At 37.2% G+C, this 14107-nt stretch overlaps 1 non-coding gene across 1 annotated transcript; it reads left to right on the plus strand.

Moving 5' to 3' along the window:
• Positions 1–488: 488 nt before the first annotated feature.
• Positions 489–13415, plus strand: LOC110015503 (uncharacterized). The gene is made up of 3 exons (XR_013654015.1): positions 489–671; positions 4223–4344; positions 5170–13415. It is a non-coding gene; the product is annotated as an uncharacterized LOC110015503 (transcript).
• The last annotated feature ends 692 nt before the right edge of the window (positions 13416–14107 follow it).

Genomic DNA, 14107 nt, shown 5'->3' on the forward strand with positions numbered 1-14107 from the left:
TGAAATTTCCCCCACCAGCAAAGCATCATGGGAAGTATGACGTCACGACCCCGGAATAGCACACGTTTCTTGTGAGAATTATCTAACAGAATCACCCACAAAACACACAGACATAACACAAAGAAGACAGCACACCACCACTTTGGGATTGGAATGTAATTTTATTAGATTTCAACCCTTGGGAGTCAAACTAAAAACGGAGCTGTCTGATTGGTCCATGGGAGAGCTCATGCAAATGAGAACAAACTCAATAGCTAGAATGTTCAACAACGGATTAATGATCAATACAATAATTACTATAAAATGTTCTACACATACATAAGGAACTAAACTAAGTAGAACTTCTATTATTTCATGAAAAAATAACATGTAATCAACCTACTTCATCAAATACGAACGAGAAAAGGGAAACCTTGAGTCAAGCAGCTGGTCAAGCCAATCACCCCAGGGGATTTTCATATCAATCTTCCCTCTACTCGACCCCTGCTGGACGACTGGAGAACCACACCCCACGGAGAATTTCACTCAAGGTTGCCGAACTAGAGCAAAAACAGCTCTTTTAAGGGCTTTCCTCATTTCTACTACACTTCGATCTTCGACGCTCCTGACCAGCAAGGAAGACCACCGGACCCCCAGTGAGAAGAAGGAGGAGGTCTTCAACTTTACTCGAGGTTAGTCACGACCATTATGAATTTTCCCGCGACTTTAAAAGGACCGTTACTGTAAATCAACGACCTTTTTCACACTAAAGGCCCGTACACACCGGGACGAATATTCGCCAGGCGTTATTCGCCAGCGTTTTTCGCCACGTTTTTTGTGTTCACACCCAGGCTATTTTCGCTGACGATGAGTGGAGTGAACATGCAATTTCATTCCCTGACATTAGATGGCGCTTAATGTAAAACAGAAATACTCCTGTACACAAGGTGGCGCTGCGCAACTTTACGCTTCTTAAACTCGCTTTTCCCTCAGAAGAAGAGAGCAAGTATTTACACGCTTGTCAGAATCAAACAAAGAAAACATGAATATTTCAAGCACCAGTAGCTCCAACTGGTGCTTGGTTCGGGGATGTTTTAGAATGTCCGTCATTATTGCTTCGCGGCTGTGTAGACGCTACTTGGCGTCTATCTTCTTCGCTGGTATGTGTGCTCAGCAAGGCAGTTTTGTGTTTGAGCGCCCCCAAGTTGTGTTTTACTGTAACTTCAGAAGCTCCAGACACGTGAGCAAAAGCGCCGTTCTCATTGGTCGAGTAGATTTCGACGCGACGCGTCGAAAAAAAAAACGAACCCGAGGCGTTTTTTTTTTTTGACGCTTTAACGCCTGGCGTTTTTTCGCGTCGGTGTGCACACTCTCGTTGGTGGCCTTTGTTTAGTCACGAGGCGTTAAACGTCGGCGAAAATCGCCGGCGAAATTCGTCCCGGTGTGAACAGGCCTTAAGACAACACTACTCACCCTCTGATAAACAATTTTTTTGAATAAAAACCGTACAAGTTTAAAATCGATAGGACGAACGTAAATGATTTGAACTTTTCCTTCGTTGAACCGGAAGTGGTCATGGCAATTTGATTCGAACGTAATTTTTAAAATACTTTTTAAAGCAAACCAACCGACGAATTTTCTTTTTAACGGACACAAATGTACAAAATGACACGTAGAATCGATACTGATCGACAAACAACAACTTTCTATCCGTTTCAGAGATCGGTTTTTGTAGTCATTCCGCCATCTTTATAGTTCTTGGAATTCGAACGTAGTTTTTACAGTTTTTAAACCACATTAAGTAGTGAAACTCCTTTCTAATTGATCAAATATATAGCAGTTCACATAATACTTTTTAAACACCGCGGTCGACATCTGTGGAAGTGCGGTCTCGCTAGCCGTCACTGACTTTTTGCATGCGCGTTGACATCATAGTTTACATCATAGTTTACATCATAGTTTACGGTGCACACCGCCAGCGAGCTGAAAAGACGGTATAAAGTGTTAATATCACCCATGTCAGTTACTCATCAAATAACATGTACTGTGCTCAGAAATCAATGAGAGATATTGCAGCTCTAGATTGTCTTTTGATGTACAGATTTATTCCTTTATTGCATGTCTGACCATTCTATAATCAACTACCAAGAATGTGTGTGTTTGAAATATATGCAATCAGACAGAATGTAAAAGTGAGTTTGAACACTAACAAGAGTGTTTTGTGTGTTGTTGAGCACGGCATGGAATGAAACAGAAATAAAGATTCTCCACGTAAAATGACACATCTGGTCCAGTCATGTCAATTCATTCTAAAGTGGCTTCTGTCCAAGATTACACAAAACTTTCAGTGGATTATTGTTGTTAATGATGTTCACTAATATAACAGCAAGCCTGAAGAAGATTTACTGTATAAAATTAGAGATATTGATATTATAGTCTCATTCAGGCTGTCTCCTTCAGTCAGCATATAACATGGAAACCACCCAAAATGCCAATTTATTAAAAGATTACACAAAAAAGTCACTGGATTATTGTTGGTAATAATGTTCATGATAATCTCAGCAATTTTGAAGAATATTGACAGGAGAAAATTACAGATATTAAAGTTTAATTCTCCTAGGCATCCTGCCTTCATAGTTAAAGAACATTTGATCCACCCAAAATGCCACTTTAACCGGTTTATAAACATTTTATACTATGAATAAGGAGGCCTGAATTGGTCTATTATGTCAATATCTTTACTTTTCTACAGTCATTCTTCTTCAAACTTGCTGTGATGATCATGGACACCATTACTAACAATAATCCAGTGAACGTTTAGCGTCACCTTTGAAAAAAGGGTATTTTGTAAGGTTTAAATATTACACTATGACTGTGAAGTGGTCTATAACTTGACTTTCTTATATTCTTCAGTCAAATTTGTTTAAACTTGCCGTGTAGTTAGTGAACAACACTTCCAACAATAATATGTTAAATGTTTGGCGTCACCTTTGTACCAAATTTTATTTTGGATGGTTATACGTAATACTATGAATGAAAAGGCATAACTAACAATAATCCATTGAAATGTTTGTGTAATCTTTTAATAAATTGGCATTTTGGGTGGTTTCCATGTTATGCTGACTGAATGAGACAGCCTCAGTGAGACTATAATGGCAATATCTCTAATTTTATACAGTAAATCTTCTTCAAACTTGCTGTTATATTAGTGAACATCATTAACAACAATAATCCACTGAAAGTTTTGTGTAATCTTGGACAGAAGCCACTTTAGAATGAATTGACATGACTGGATCAGATGTCATTTTACGTGGAGAATCTTTATTTCTGTTTCATTCCATGCCGTGCTCAACAACACACAAAACACTTGTTAGTGTTCAAACTCACCTTTAGAATCTGTCTGATTGCATAATTTCAAACAAACACATTCTTCTTGGTAGTTGATTATAGAATGGTCAGACATGCAATAAAGGAATAAATCTGTACATCAAAAGACAATCTAGAGCTGCAATATCTCTCATTGATTTCTGAGCACAGTACATGTTATTTGATGAGTAACTGACATGGGTGATATTAGCGCTTTATACCGTCTTTTCAGCTCGCTGGCGGTGTGCACCGTAAACTATGATGTAAACTATGATGTAAACCCGCATGCAAAAAGTCAGTGACGGCTAGCGAGACCGCACTTCCACAGATGTCGGCTCACCTGACCGCGGTTTATAAACGCCTGCCGACCCGTGGGTATTTCCACTGAAGATCAGTTCCAACGTATTTAGTACTTTTTAGGTTTTATGTTCAATTTTCAGTGTTTAATAATCTAATATAGGACACATGTTAAATTTGTGTATAAATTTCTTCAAATAATCTATAAGTGTGTGGCAGCCAGTATGAATATATTTGCAGGAACACAGATTTTAAAATGGCTGCTTGGCCTCCTGTTCGCTTTAGGATTGATGTTAAAGTTTTTATTAGTTTATAAATGTTTGTATGGTCTTGGGCCTTCATATTTATCTGATATTTTAAAGTATGATCCCCTCTGGACCCTGAGGTCCTCTGATACAGGCCTTTTGGTTATCCCAAAAGTTAAAACACACTGAAAGGCCTCATTCAGTTTTAATGGACCTCCTCTATGGATTAGCCTCCCAGAGAGCATTTACCATTTTATGTCTATTAAAGTTTATGTATTTGTTTTAAATAAATGTTAATTTTTTTTATTCCTTTTACATTTTATTTGTAACTCCAGAGTTTTGCTCTGAGGGATCTTCCACACCAGTGGCTGACCATTTCTGGACAACAGAGAGGAGCTGTTTGCTGGTTTTTCCAGAGAGCCTTTTGTTTTGTAAGCCAGTTAAGAGTTTGGTAAAGGTAAGTTAAATTTGCAGTGTTTAATAATCTATAGCAGTGCTCCCCAACCTAGTTAGCGCCACGGCCCGGTATGACGTAATTCAAGGTTTTCACGGATAAGGTTTCTTTTTTCAATAAACTTTATTGCACATTTTTTAAGTTAATGGATCGGTCTTTGAGATGTTGGTGGAGGATTACTGTAGCAACGCCACGCAGAAGGAGTAACAGATACGTGACAACACACATCCCGAGCTTTAATTTTGACACCCATGAATGGAACATTGCATGGGTCTCATCATCCTCCCCCCTTCTCATACTCATGGTGCAAAAAAGTACTGTCTGTTAAGTGTAGCTTTCTTTTCTGGAAGTGGAAGGCTCCTCCTGTCTCCTGGCCGGGCCTTTTCCCCTAGGCTCATTTTGCTAGCTTCTGGGTTTTATTTTAGCAGTAACTTATCACGTGGCCGAGAGGAGCACCTTGGTCTGCGTTACTGTTGACAGACGGGTGTGACAGTCACACAGAATCGGGCAACTTTTCTAAATAAAACTTCTTTCAGATTCAGATATAAAAAAAACGGAAGTAAGTTATTATTTCTGTGCGGCCCGGTACCAAATGACCCACAGACCGGTACCGGTCCGCGGCCCGGGGGTTGGGGAACACTGTATTTTAGGACACATTTATTATTATTTTTACTTTTATTTGTGTAGAACTATTTTCCAATAGTCTGAAAATATTGTTTGTTTTTGATTATTGGTCTGTGTGGCATAAATGTATTGCTTTAGGTATACATAATAGAAATGATGATCTTATTTTACTGGTGGTTTCATTTTTATATATTTTTTTTATAGATGCCACGAAAGAAGGGATTTAATATGCGTCGCACCAAAGTGTGTAAGGTTCAAGAAGAAGGTAAAACTTCTGGTTGTGTGTGTCAGGAGCAAATACAGAAGCCTTTGATTTCTGGAATGAAAGTAAGATTAACACATTCAAGTGATAGTACAACATCTCTTACATGTTGTGTTGTGGCTGCAATCAACCATGTTGTTGCTCCAGTGTGTACATGGAGGGACGCTGATGTTGACAATATTAGAAATGAAGGTGTGCAGTTGGTTTGTTCATTTAATGGAAGTGATGGATGTGTGAACAATTCCGAAAAGTTATTCAAGGTTTCTGAAAAGCTCAGTGTGTTTGGAAGAATTTGGGATGTTGCTATCAATGAGCCTGTGTATTCTGGTGATTCAAAGAGTGAAGATTTTTCACTGTATGAAATGATGCAGGAGCGACTGATGGAGGAAGATCTGTGTTTGTTGGATTTGCAGGGTTTCGTTTGTGCTGTCATTCATCACAAAGAGTATTTTGTTGTGGTCGATTGTGGTGCACGAGATTCATCTGGAATGTTTTCTAATATTGGAACATCTGTGGCTGTTTTCAACAGTTGCTTTAATGACTTGATGTTGCACATTTGGAACTTGAAAAAGTCTTTGAATGCAGAATGGTTTGGCATCAGTTCAATGTTTGTGAAAGAAGCTTCTTGGGATGGGTGTAATAATACATTTGGTTTGGGAGCAGAGGATGCACGTGTGAATCAGTCAGTTTTGGGCAAAAGACAGACTGGTTTTATAAAAGAACATGTTCAGGAGTTAAATGACAAAGTTGTGGTTGGCGAACAATGTAAAGTGTTAATGGAACGCAAAAATTCATTGAAAATTGGAAAAAAATGCATTAATTTAAAAAAAAAATCATCTTCAGTGATTTTAAATGAAAACAATTGTAACAGATTTGACACAGAACGTTGTGTAAGGGGATCTTTTCATCAAGGAGATCGGCAGCTTCAAAACAGAGGTGTGCAGTGCATGGCAATAGCCCTGGTGAGTATGGCTAAACACACGGATCGTAGTGTTTTTGAGTGGGAGGCAACAGACTTGGACCATGTTGTGTTTCTTGGTGATCAGCTTTACTCCTCGGTGTGTGAAAACAAAATCATCCCTGGAAATTTGAAGTTTTTGTCAGTACCTGATTTGCCCATGGATTCTGAAATTGATGGTAAATTATTTAAGTTTGAGTATGGTGAATACGTTTCTGGGATTGTTAATGTGAGTAATGGTAAATTTGTTGACAGTGGTGAAGTGATAACTCTTAAAAAGGGACTGGAGCACATGCTTGTCAAGTATAAAACATGTTTTTTGACCATAGGCAGTAGTACTTGTGCTGTTATTTCAGAAAACGGCCATTATGCTGTGGTGGATTCACATGCACGCAGTGGTACTGGAATGGCAGATGTAAATGGAAGAAGTATTATCATGTACCTTCCTAGTCTTAATGATTTATACAATTATATTTGTTGCTTGAGTATTTCACTTGCAGGGAAAGAAATGGCTTTTGAAATTGCATCCGTTGCTGTTACTGACAATGATCATAGTGAGAAAAATAAACAAAGTGTGCTTGAGAAGGATTGTAAAACTGGATTAAATACTGGGTCACAGTTTGGTTTCGGGTGCAGTTTAGATGTTCAAACTAGTCCCTTACTGTTGCATGAAAGTAACAGAAAGCGTAAGCTTTCTACTGTGCAACGTGAATCAAAGAAGACAAAATGGTATGATGCTAATGAAGCTAGTTTGGATGTTGAGTTTCTTGGTGATGTTTCATCAAAGAAACTTGAGTTTTACCCTGTTGATTTTGATGTTACACAAGCATTGTGTAAACAACTGAATGTGCATTGTGAAAACACTGCTTGTTCTAACCCTCTAGAGGTTGATATGTTGGGAATTCCATGTCAAACTGATCATATAGTAGCCGATGGCAATTGTTTTTTTAGGGCTGTGTCCAAAGTTATTAGTGGTACAGAGAAAAATCACATAAAGTTAAGACGTGCAGTTGTCACACATTTACAAAAGAATGTTGGAAATTATAGTTCTCTTTTGAGATCTGAAAATATGTCTGTGGATGAATATCTCAATGTTTCTAGAATGAGATTTTCTGGTAGTTGGGCTACAGAGGTTGAAATTCAAGCTACAGCTGACTACTTGGGTGTGAGTGTGTATACATTTCACAATGAACGTTGGTTGAAATATGCCTGTCAACGTAAGGCCATATCTAAACAAGGCATATATTTGCAAAATATAAATGAGTGTCATTATGAAGTTGTAACTTGCGTTGAAATTTTTCAGCAGCAGCGTTGTTTTGGGTTGTGTAAATCTATGGAAAAAAATAATTTGGGTCATAATATGAGGCAACGCAAAAGAGACTCAGAAATGCTGTCAGAAGGAGATTGCAAGAGTGTTAAACATGGCAGGTCTGAAGTTGGTGATTGTAATGAAGTTTTGTTTAGTGCATTGGTTAACAATGATCACCAAAACAGTGAAATCTATCAAAGTAACAATTTAGTTGAAAATGCTTTCAGTTTTTATCCATTGTCGTTTGAGAGTGCAGTTTTGTTGTCAAAACATATTGATTTAGATTTTGTGAAGCAGTATGAAGACATTCCAACTAATAATGTAACGCTTGGTTCTATTTGTAAGACAGAGGTCACATTAAATGATGGCAATAGTTTTTTTCGTGCTATTTCTCGAGTCATTAGTGGATCTGAAAATTGTCATAGAAGAGTTCGACTGGCTGTTGTTAAGTTTATGCTAAAGAACAGTGACATTCATATGAAGTTGCTGGAGAAAGGCTATGGAACAGTGTCTGAGTACATTCAGAAGTCACGTATGAAATATGTTGGCAGTTTTGTATCTGAGATTGACATTCAAGCTACTTCAAATGTTTTGGGAGTAGAAATTTTTGTACACAATGGTAGCATATGGAGAAAGTATAAGCCTGTAAATAGAATATTTGGAAATCAAGGAATTTATTTGCGAGAATGTGATAAGAAATATTATGAGGTTGTTGTCTGTGTTCATTGTAGTGGTGAAGCTGGATGTGCCAATTGGTGTAAAAGCAATAGTATTTGTTCTGACACACCACTGCTAAGATGCCGTTCTTTTCAACCACATAATGTTAGTTGTGATTCAGTTGGTGAATCTTCTTTTTCTAAGTATCTAAAAAAAAAGAGATCCTTTTACCACAAAATGCATTATCAAATAATTGAACAGCATAAACAAAAGAAAAAAGATATGAGTAAAAGGAAATATGAATCTGATTCTTTGCATAGATCCAGAGCATTGGAATTGAGTAAAAATAAGTATAAGAAAAATGCTATCTATAGAACGTGTGTTAAAGAACGTAGTGCTGCAAAATACAGAACTGATCCTTTACACAGAGATAAAAAAAAAAATGGAAGTAAAAACAAGTATAAATTGGATTTGTTACACAAATGTAATGTTAAGGAAATGAGTAAAAGAAAATATCAGAGTAATGTTACTCACAGAGAAAATGTTAAAGCCCTGAGTTCCAGAAAATATCACAGTAATGTTACTCATAGAGAAAATGTTAAAGCACTGAGTTCTAGAAAATATCACAGTAATGTTACTCATAGAGAAAATGTTAAAGCACTGAGTTCTAGAAAATATCACAGTAATGTTACTCATAGAGAAAATGTTAAAGCACTGAGTTCTAGAAAATATCACAGTAATGTTACTCATAGAGAAAATGTTAAAGCACTGAGTTCTAGAAAATATCACAGTAATGTTACTCATAGAGAAAATGTTAAAGCACTGAGTTCTAGAAAATATCACAGTAATGTTACTCATAGAGAAAATGTTAAAGCACTGAGTTCTAGAAAATATCACAGTAATGTTACTCATAGAGAAAATGTTAAAGCACTGAGTTCTAGAAAATATCATCAAGATCCTCACTTTAGGAAAAGTGTGTTGGATGGGAATAAATTGAAGCGACAATTGAATAAAGAACGGTTAGAAGAGTTTGATGTTGTGATGAAACAATTTTTGGATAAAGTTAAGGATGGACCCGGGTTTGTTTGTTGTGTATGTCATAGGTTGTTATTTGAACATCAAGTATTACATTGTAGAAAAGAGTCCTACAGTAATGCAGGACTTGAACTTATTGCTGATCAATGTATCACTTCTGATTATTTGCATACCTGTAATGCTAACTGCTCAAAAAATTGTGAATGGATGAAAACACCAAGAAGCAAGTTGTGGATTTGTTACACGTGTCATGCTAAAATAAAAAAAGGTCAAGTACCAGCTGAAAGTGTTAAAAATAACTTAGAACTTGAACCTATACCAGCAGAATTGGCATGTTTAAATCAATTAGAACAACATCTAATAGCGTTACATATTCCATTTATGAAACTGTTAGCATTGCCCAAAGGTGGGCAGAATGGTGTGCATGGACCTATTACTTGTGTTCCTGCAAATACTGAACAAACCAGTTTTTTGTTACCACGCATGTCTATTGAGGGTTCTCTTGTGCCTGTGAAATTAAAACGGAAGCTTACTTATAAAGGACATTATGAATATCAGTATGTTGATACGGAACGTGTTAAGCAGGCTTTACAGTTTTTACAAAGCCATAATTCTTATTATAACAACGTGAAATTTAATAATGATTGGATTAATGGTTTTTGTAAAGAAAAATCTGATGTTGTAGAAAAAAATGTTGAATGCACTGCAGATGTTGACGTTTCAAATGTTTTAGGAGATGAACTTCTGCATGATAGACAGCAGCATTGCATGTTCCAGGACACTTGTCTAATGCCAGTAGACATTGGTCAAGAGGCTTTGGATCAATATTTTGATCACATTTTGAATGTAGCTCCCGCTGAAGGCAATAGTCCGGTGAAGTTGTTGTCCGATATTACAAATGAGGCTAAGTGTTTTCCTGTGTTGTTTCCCAAGGGTGGACCAACATATCATGATGGAAGACAACATCCTTTAACTCTATCACGATATTTTAACAACAGGATTCTTAATGCTGATTGTCGTTTTGCACAAAATGTGGAATATATTTTTTTTGCCCAATATATGACAGAATTAGAAAAGGTCGTTTCAAATGTTTCGATTGCAGTAAGAAAAGGTAAGTATAATTTTAAAAATAAACGAGTAGTTACTGGAGAGTTGTTGAATAGTGATGATTCCATTAAAAGGATGTTGGAATTTGATGATGGGTACCGATTTTTAAAACCAATTAGAGGTACGCCAGCTTTTTGGCAGGCGGCCCAGAAAGACCTCATGGCTTGTGTGAGGCAGCTTGGAATCCCCACATGGTTCTGTTCATTTTCTTCAGCTGATATGCGGTGGAAGAATTTACTTTCCTGCATTCTGAAGCACGAAGGTAGAACTGAAACTGTGGAGCAGTTGGAATGGGCAGACAGATGTGAGCTTTTGCGTCGGAATCCTGTCACTGCTGCTCGGATGTTTGATTTTCGTTGGCATTGTTTTCTGAAAGAGGTTCTTATGTCGCCTGCATGTCCTATAGGAAAAATTAAGGATTATTTTTATAGGGTGGAGTTTCAGCAACGAGGCTCACCACATCTTCATTGCCTGTTTTGGATAGAGGATGCACCTGTAATTGACAGAAATACAGATGCTGAAGTGATTGCATTTATTGATCGTTATGTGACTTGTGAGTTACCATCAAATATTGACTTACTGGAAATTGTAACATCTGTGCAAAAACACTCTGAAACACATGCGAAAACATGTAAAAAAAAAGGAACTGTGTGTCGTTTTAATTTTCCTAGACCACCTTCTGCGCGTACATTCATATCACGTAGCACAAGTGCTGAAGAGACACAGTCTTGTCAATGTGTGTTATCACAGAAAGAGTCTTGCAACTGTAAAGAAAATGCACAGACACAGCAATTGAAGAAAAAAGAGGCTTCTGCATTGATTGCACACATTAAAGCTGCTCTCTCAACTGATGGGCCAACTTGTGACAATGTTGAGGATTTGTTTGAATCTGTTGGGTTACACCAAAGCACATTTGAAACTGCATATAACTGTTGTGCTCGGAAAACCCATGTTGTGCTGAAACGTCAACTTAAAGAAGTTTGGATTAATCAATATAGCAAGCCACTGTTAAAATGCTGGAATGCTAATATGGATATACAGTTTGTTGTCGACGCATACGCATGTGTTGTGTACATCATTTCTTACATCTCTAAATCAGAGAAGGAAATGGGTTTATTATTGCAGTGTGCACAAAAGGAAGCAAGCAGGGATGGAAATGCTTCTGCCAAAGAGAGTCTAAAAACATTAGGCAGTACATATTTGCACAACAGAGATGTATCTGCTCAAGAAAGTGTTTATAGACTGACAAATGCACATTTGAAAGAGTGCTCTCGGAAAGTTGTGTTTCTTCCTGTTGGTGAAAATACTGTTAAAATGAGTTTACCGTTAAAAGTACTAAAAGAAAAAGCATCAAAGCATTCTGTTAGTACAGATGATATGTGGATGACAAGCATTGTGGATAGATATAAGAACAGACCTAAGAGTGATGATTTTCCTTCAATGTGTTTAGCAGTATTTGCTTCCGAATTTCGTGTGTTGTCAAAAAATGAAAGTGCTGCTAAGCGAATAAAGTTGAACAACAACACTGGATATGTTGTGAAAAGAACCCGCACACAACCTGCTGTTGTACGTTACGTTAAGTTCTCTGAAACAAAACAGCCTGAACTGTTTTATCAAAGCAATCTGCAGTTGTTTTTGCCATACTACAGCGATAGCCAGCTGAAACCTCAAGGTTTTGAAACGTATCAAGACTTTTTTCATAAGGGCACGATAAGACTTGGTAATTCAGGTCTGCAGTTGGTAAAGTCCGTGGTAACATTAAACAGAAGTAAATTTGAAATTGATGGTGATAAATTGGTTAATGCTCAGCAAGGGATAGATAATGCTGGTGTAGTTGAAGATGGCTGGTGTGAATTATGCCCTGAGCAAGAATTGGAAAGACTTGAGTGTCAAGAGTTGTTGCAGAACCAAAAAAGTGTAGATGATGAACAGGAATTTGATATTCCTGATTTAAGAGTTTCAGCTCAACATAGCCATTTCTTTCAACTGAATAAAACAAAAATGCCTCGTAGTGATGGCTTGGCTTTAATTCGCTCTTTAAATGAAATTCAGATGGATATTTTTTACCAAGTGAGAAAATGGTGTGTGGAAAAGGTTTTGGGAAAAAAGCCAGAACCATTCCACCTGTTCATAACAGGAGGTGCAGGGACTGGTAAAACTCACCTAATTAAAGCAATACAATATGAATCAAATAGACTATTGTCTCCTCTTTGTCGTCATGTAGATGACATCTGTGTTTTGTTGACAGCTCCCACAGGAATTGCTGCGTTTAATGTACAAGCAAGTACTATACACAACACTTTCTGTATTGGTAAAGATGTCCGCTTACCTTACACACCACTGGGTGAGGAAAAATTAAATTCTTTACGTGCCATTTACAGCAGTTTACAGATTTTGATAATTGATGAAATATCCATGGTAGATCATAATTTATTAGCATATATTCATGGGCGTCTGAGGCAAATAAAGCAAACTGGTAACTCTGCATTGTTTGGAAATGTTTGTATTATTGCAGTTGGGGATTTCTTTCAATTACCTCCAGTGAGAGGAAAACCATTGTATGTAGAAAATGTGGGTATGGATCTTTGGTGTGGTGTGTTTAAAATTGTTTGCCTGGAAACCATTGTACGCCAAAAAGATCAGGAATTTGCCAAATTACTCGGCAGAGTTAGGACACGATGCAAAGGTACTGAAATGTTAAAAAGTGATATCCAACAATTGAAGTCACGTGAAACGGGAGAAGGCAGCGCTGCTTTACATATTTTCCCAACTAATGGTCAAGTAAATCAACATAATTTAACCCATCTACATTCATCCTGTCCAGATTATGTAACTATTAAAGCTCAAGATTATGTAAATTGTAAGGAAACAGGTAGACAAGTGTTACTAAGTGGTAATCATTCAAACGCTAACAATACTTGTTTAGCAGGAAGACTTCTTTTGGGGAAAAATGCACGTGTCATGCTTTGTAAAAATGTTGATGTGGCAGATGGTCTTGTCAATGGTGCATGTGGAATTGTGACTGATATTGTCTATAGAAACTCTGACTTTCCACAAATTGTTTTTGTGAATTTTGATAATAAAGACATTGGAAGACAACGGAAGAAACAGTATGAAAATCATCCAGGGCTTGTCTCAGGTTCTGTAGCCATTGTTCCAGAAGAGGAACGACTCACAGGAAGAGGTGGTCTGAGACGTCAGTTTCCTCTAAAACTTGCTTGGGCTTGTACTGTTCATAAAGTTCAGGGTCTTACCATTGATAATGTTGTTGTGTCTTTGAAAAAAACCTTTGCTCCTGGGCAGGCTTATGTTGCATTAAGCCGCGTAACAAGTTTGTCTGGTTTAATTATTCAAGATTTTAAGGAACAGGCCATTTATTGTAACAAAACAGTTTCTGAATATGTGGCAAACATGCCTCAATATCTAATAAATAAAGAAAATCTCACTTCTAGTTCATGTGACTTTAGCATTTTCCTTATGAATGTGCAAAATTTAGAGTGGCATGTAAAGGACTTAGCTTTGTGCACAAAACAGTTACATGCTAACTGCATAGCTGTAACTGAAACATGGCTTCCAAATGCCCCTTTTACTGATGCATTGAACATCAGTGGCTACAATTTTTATAGTATGCCACGCTCACTGTCTTATAGTGGAGTAGATCCTAGACTGAATGTCATTAAAGGCTTAAAACATGGTGGTGTTGGAATGTACACCGTTGAAAATATCCTGTTTGAACATGTAGAGGTACAAAGTGTAGATATTGAATGTTTAGTGCACAGATTTATTAAATCGAACATAGTCGTGGCAGTTCTGT

The sequence above is a fragment of the Oryzias latipes genome, chromosome 24, assembly GCF_053564925.1.
Source record: "Oryzias latipes strain Hd-rR chromosome 24, Olatipes_Hd-rR_3.1".
In the NCBI taxonomy this organism is placed as follows: Eukaryota; Metazoa; Chordata; class Actinopteri; order Beloniformes; family Adrianichthyidae; genus Oryzias; species Oryzias latipes.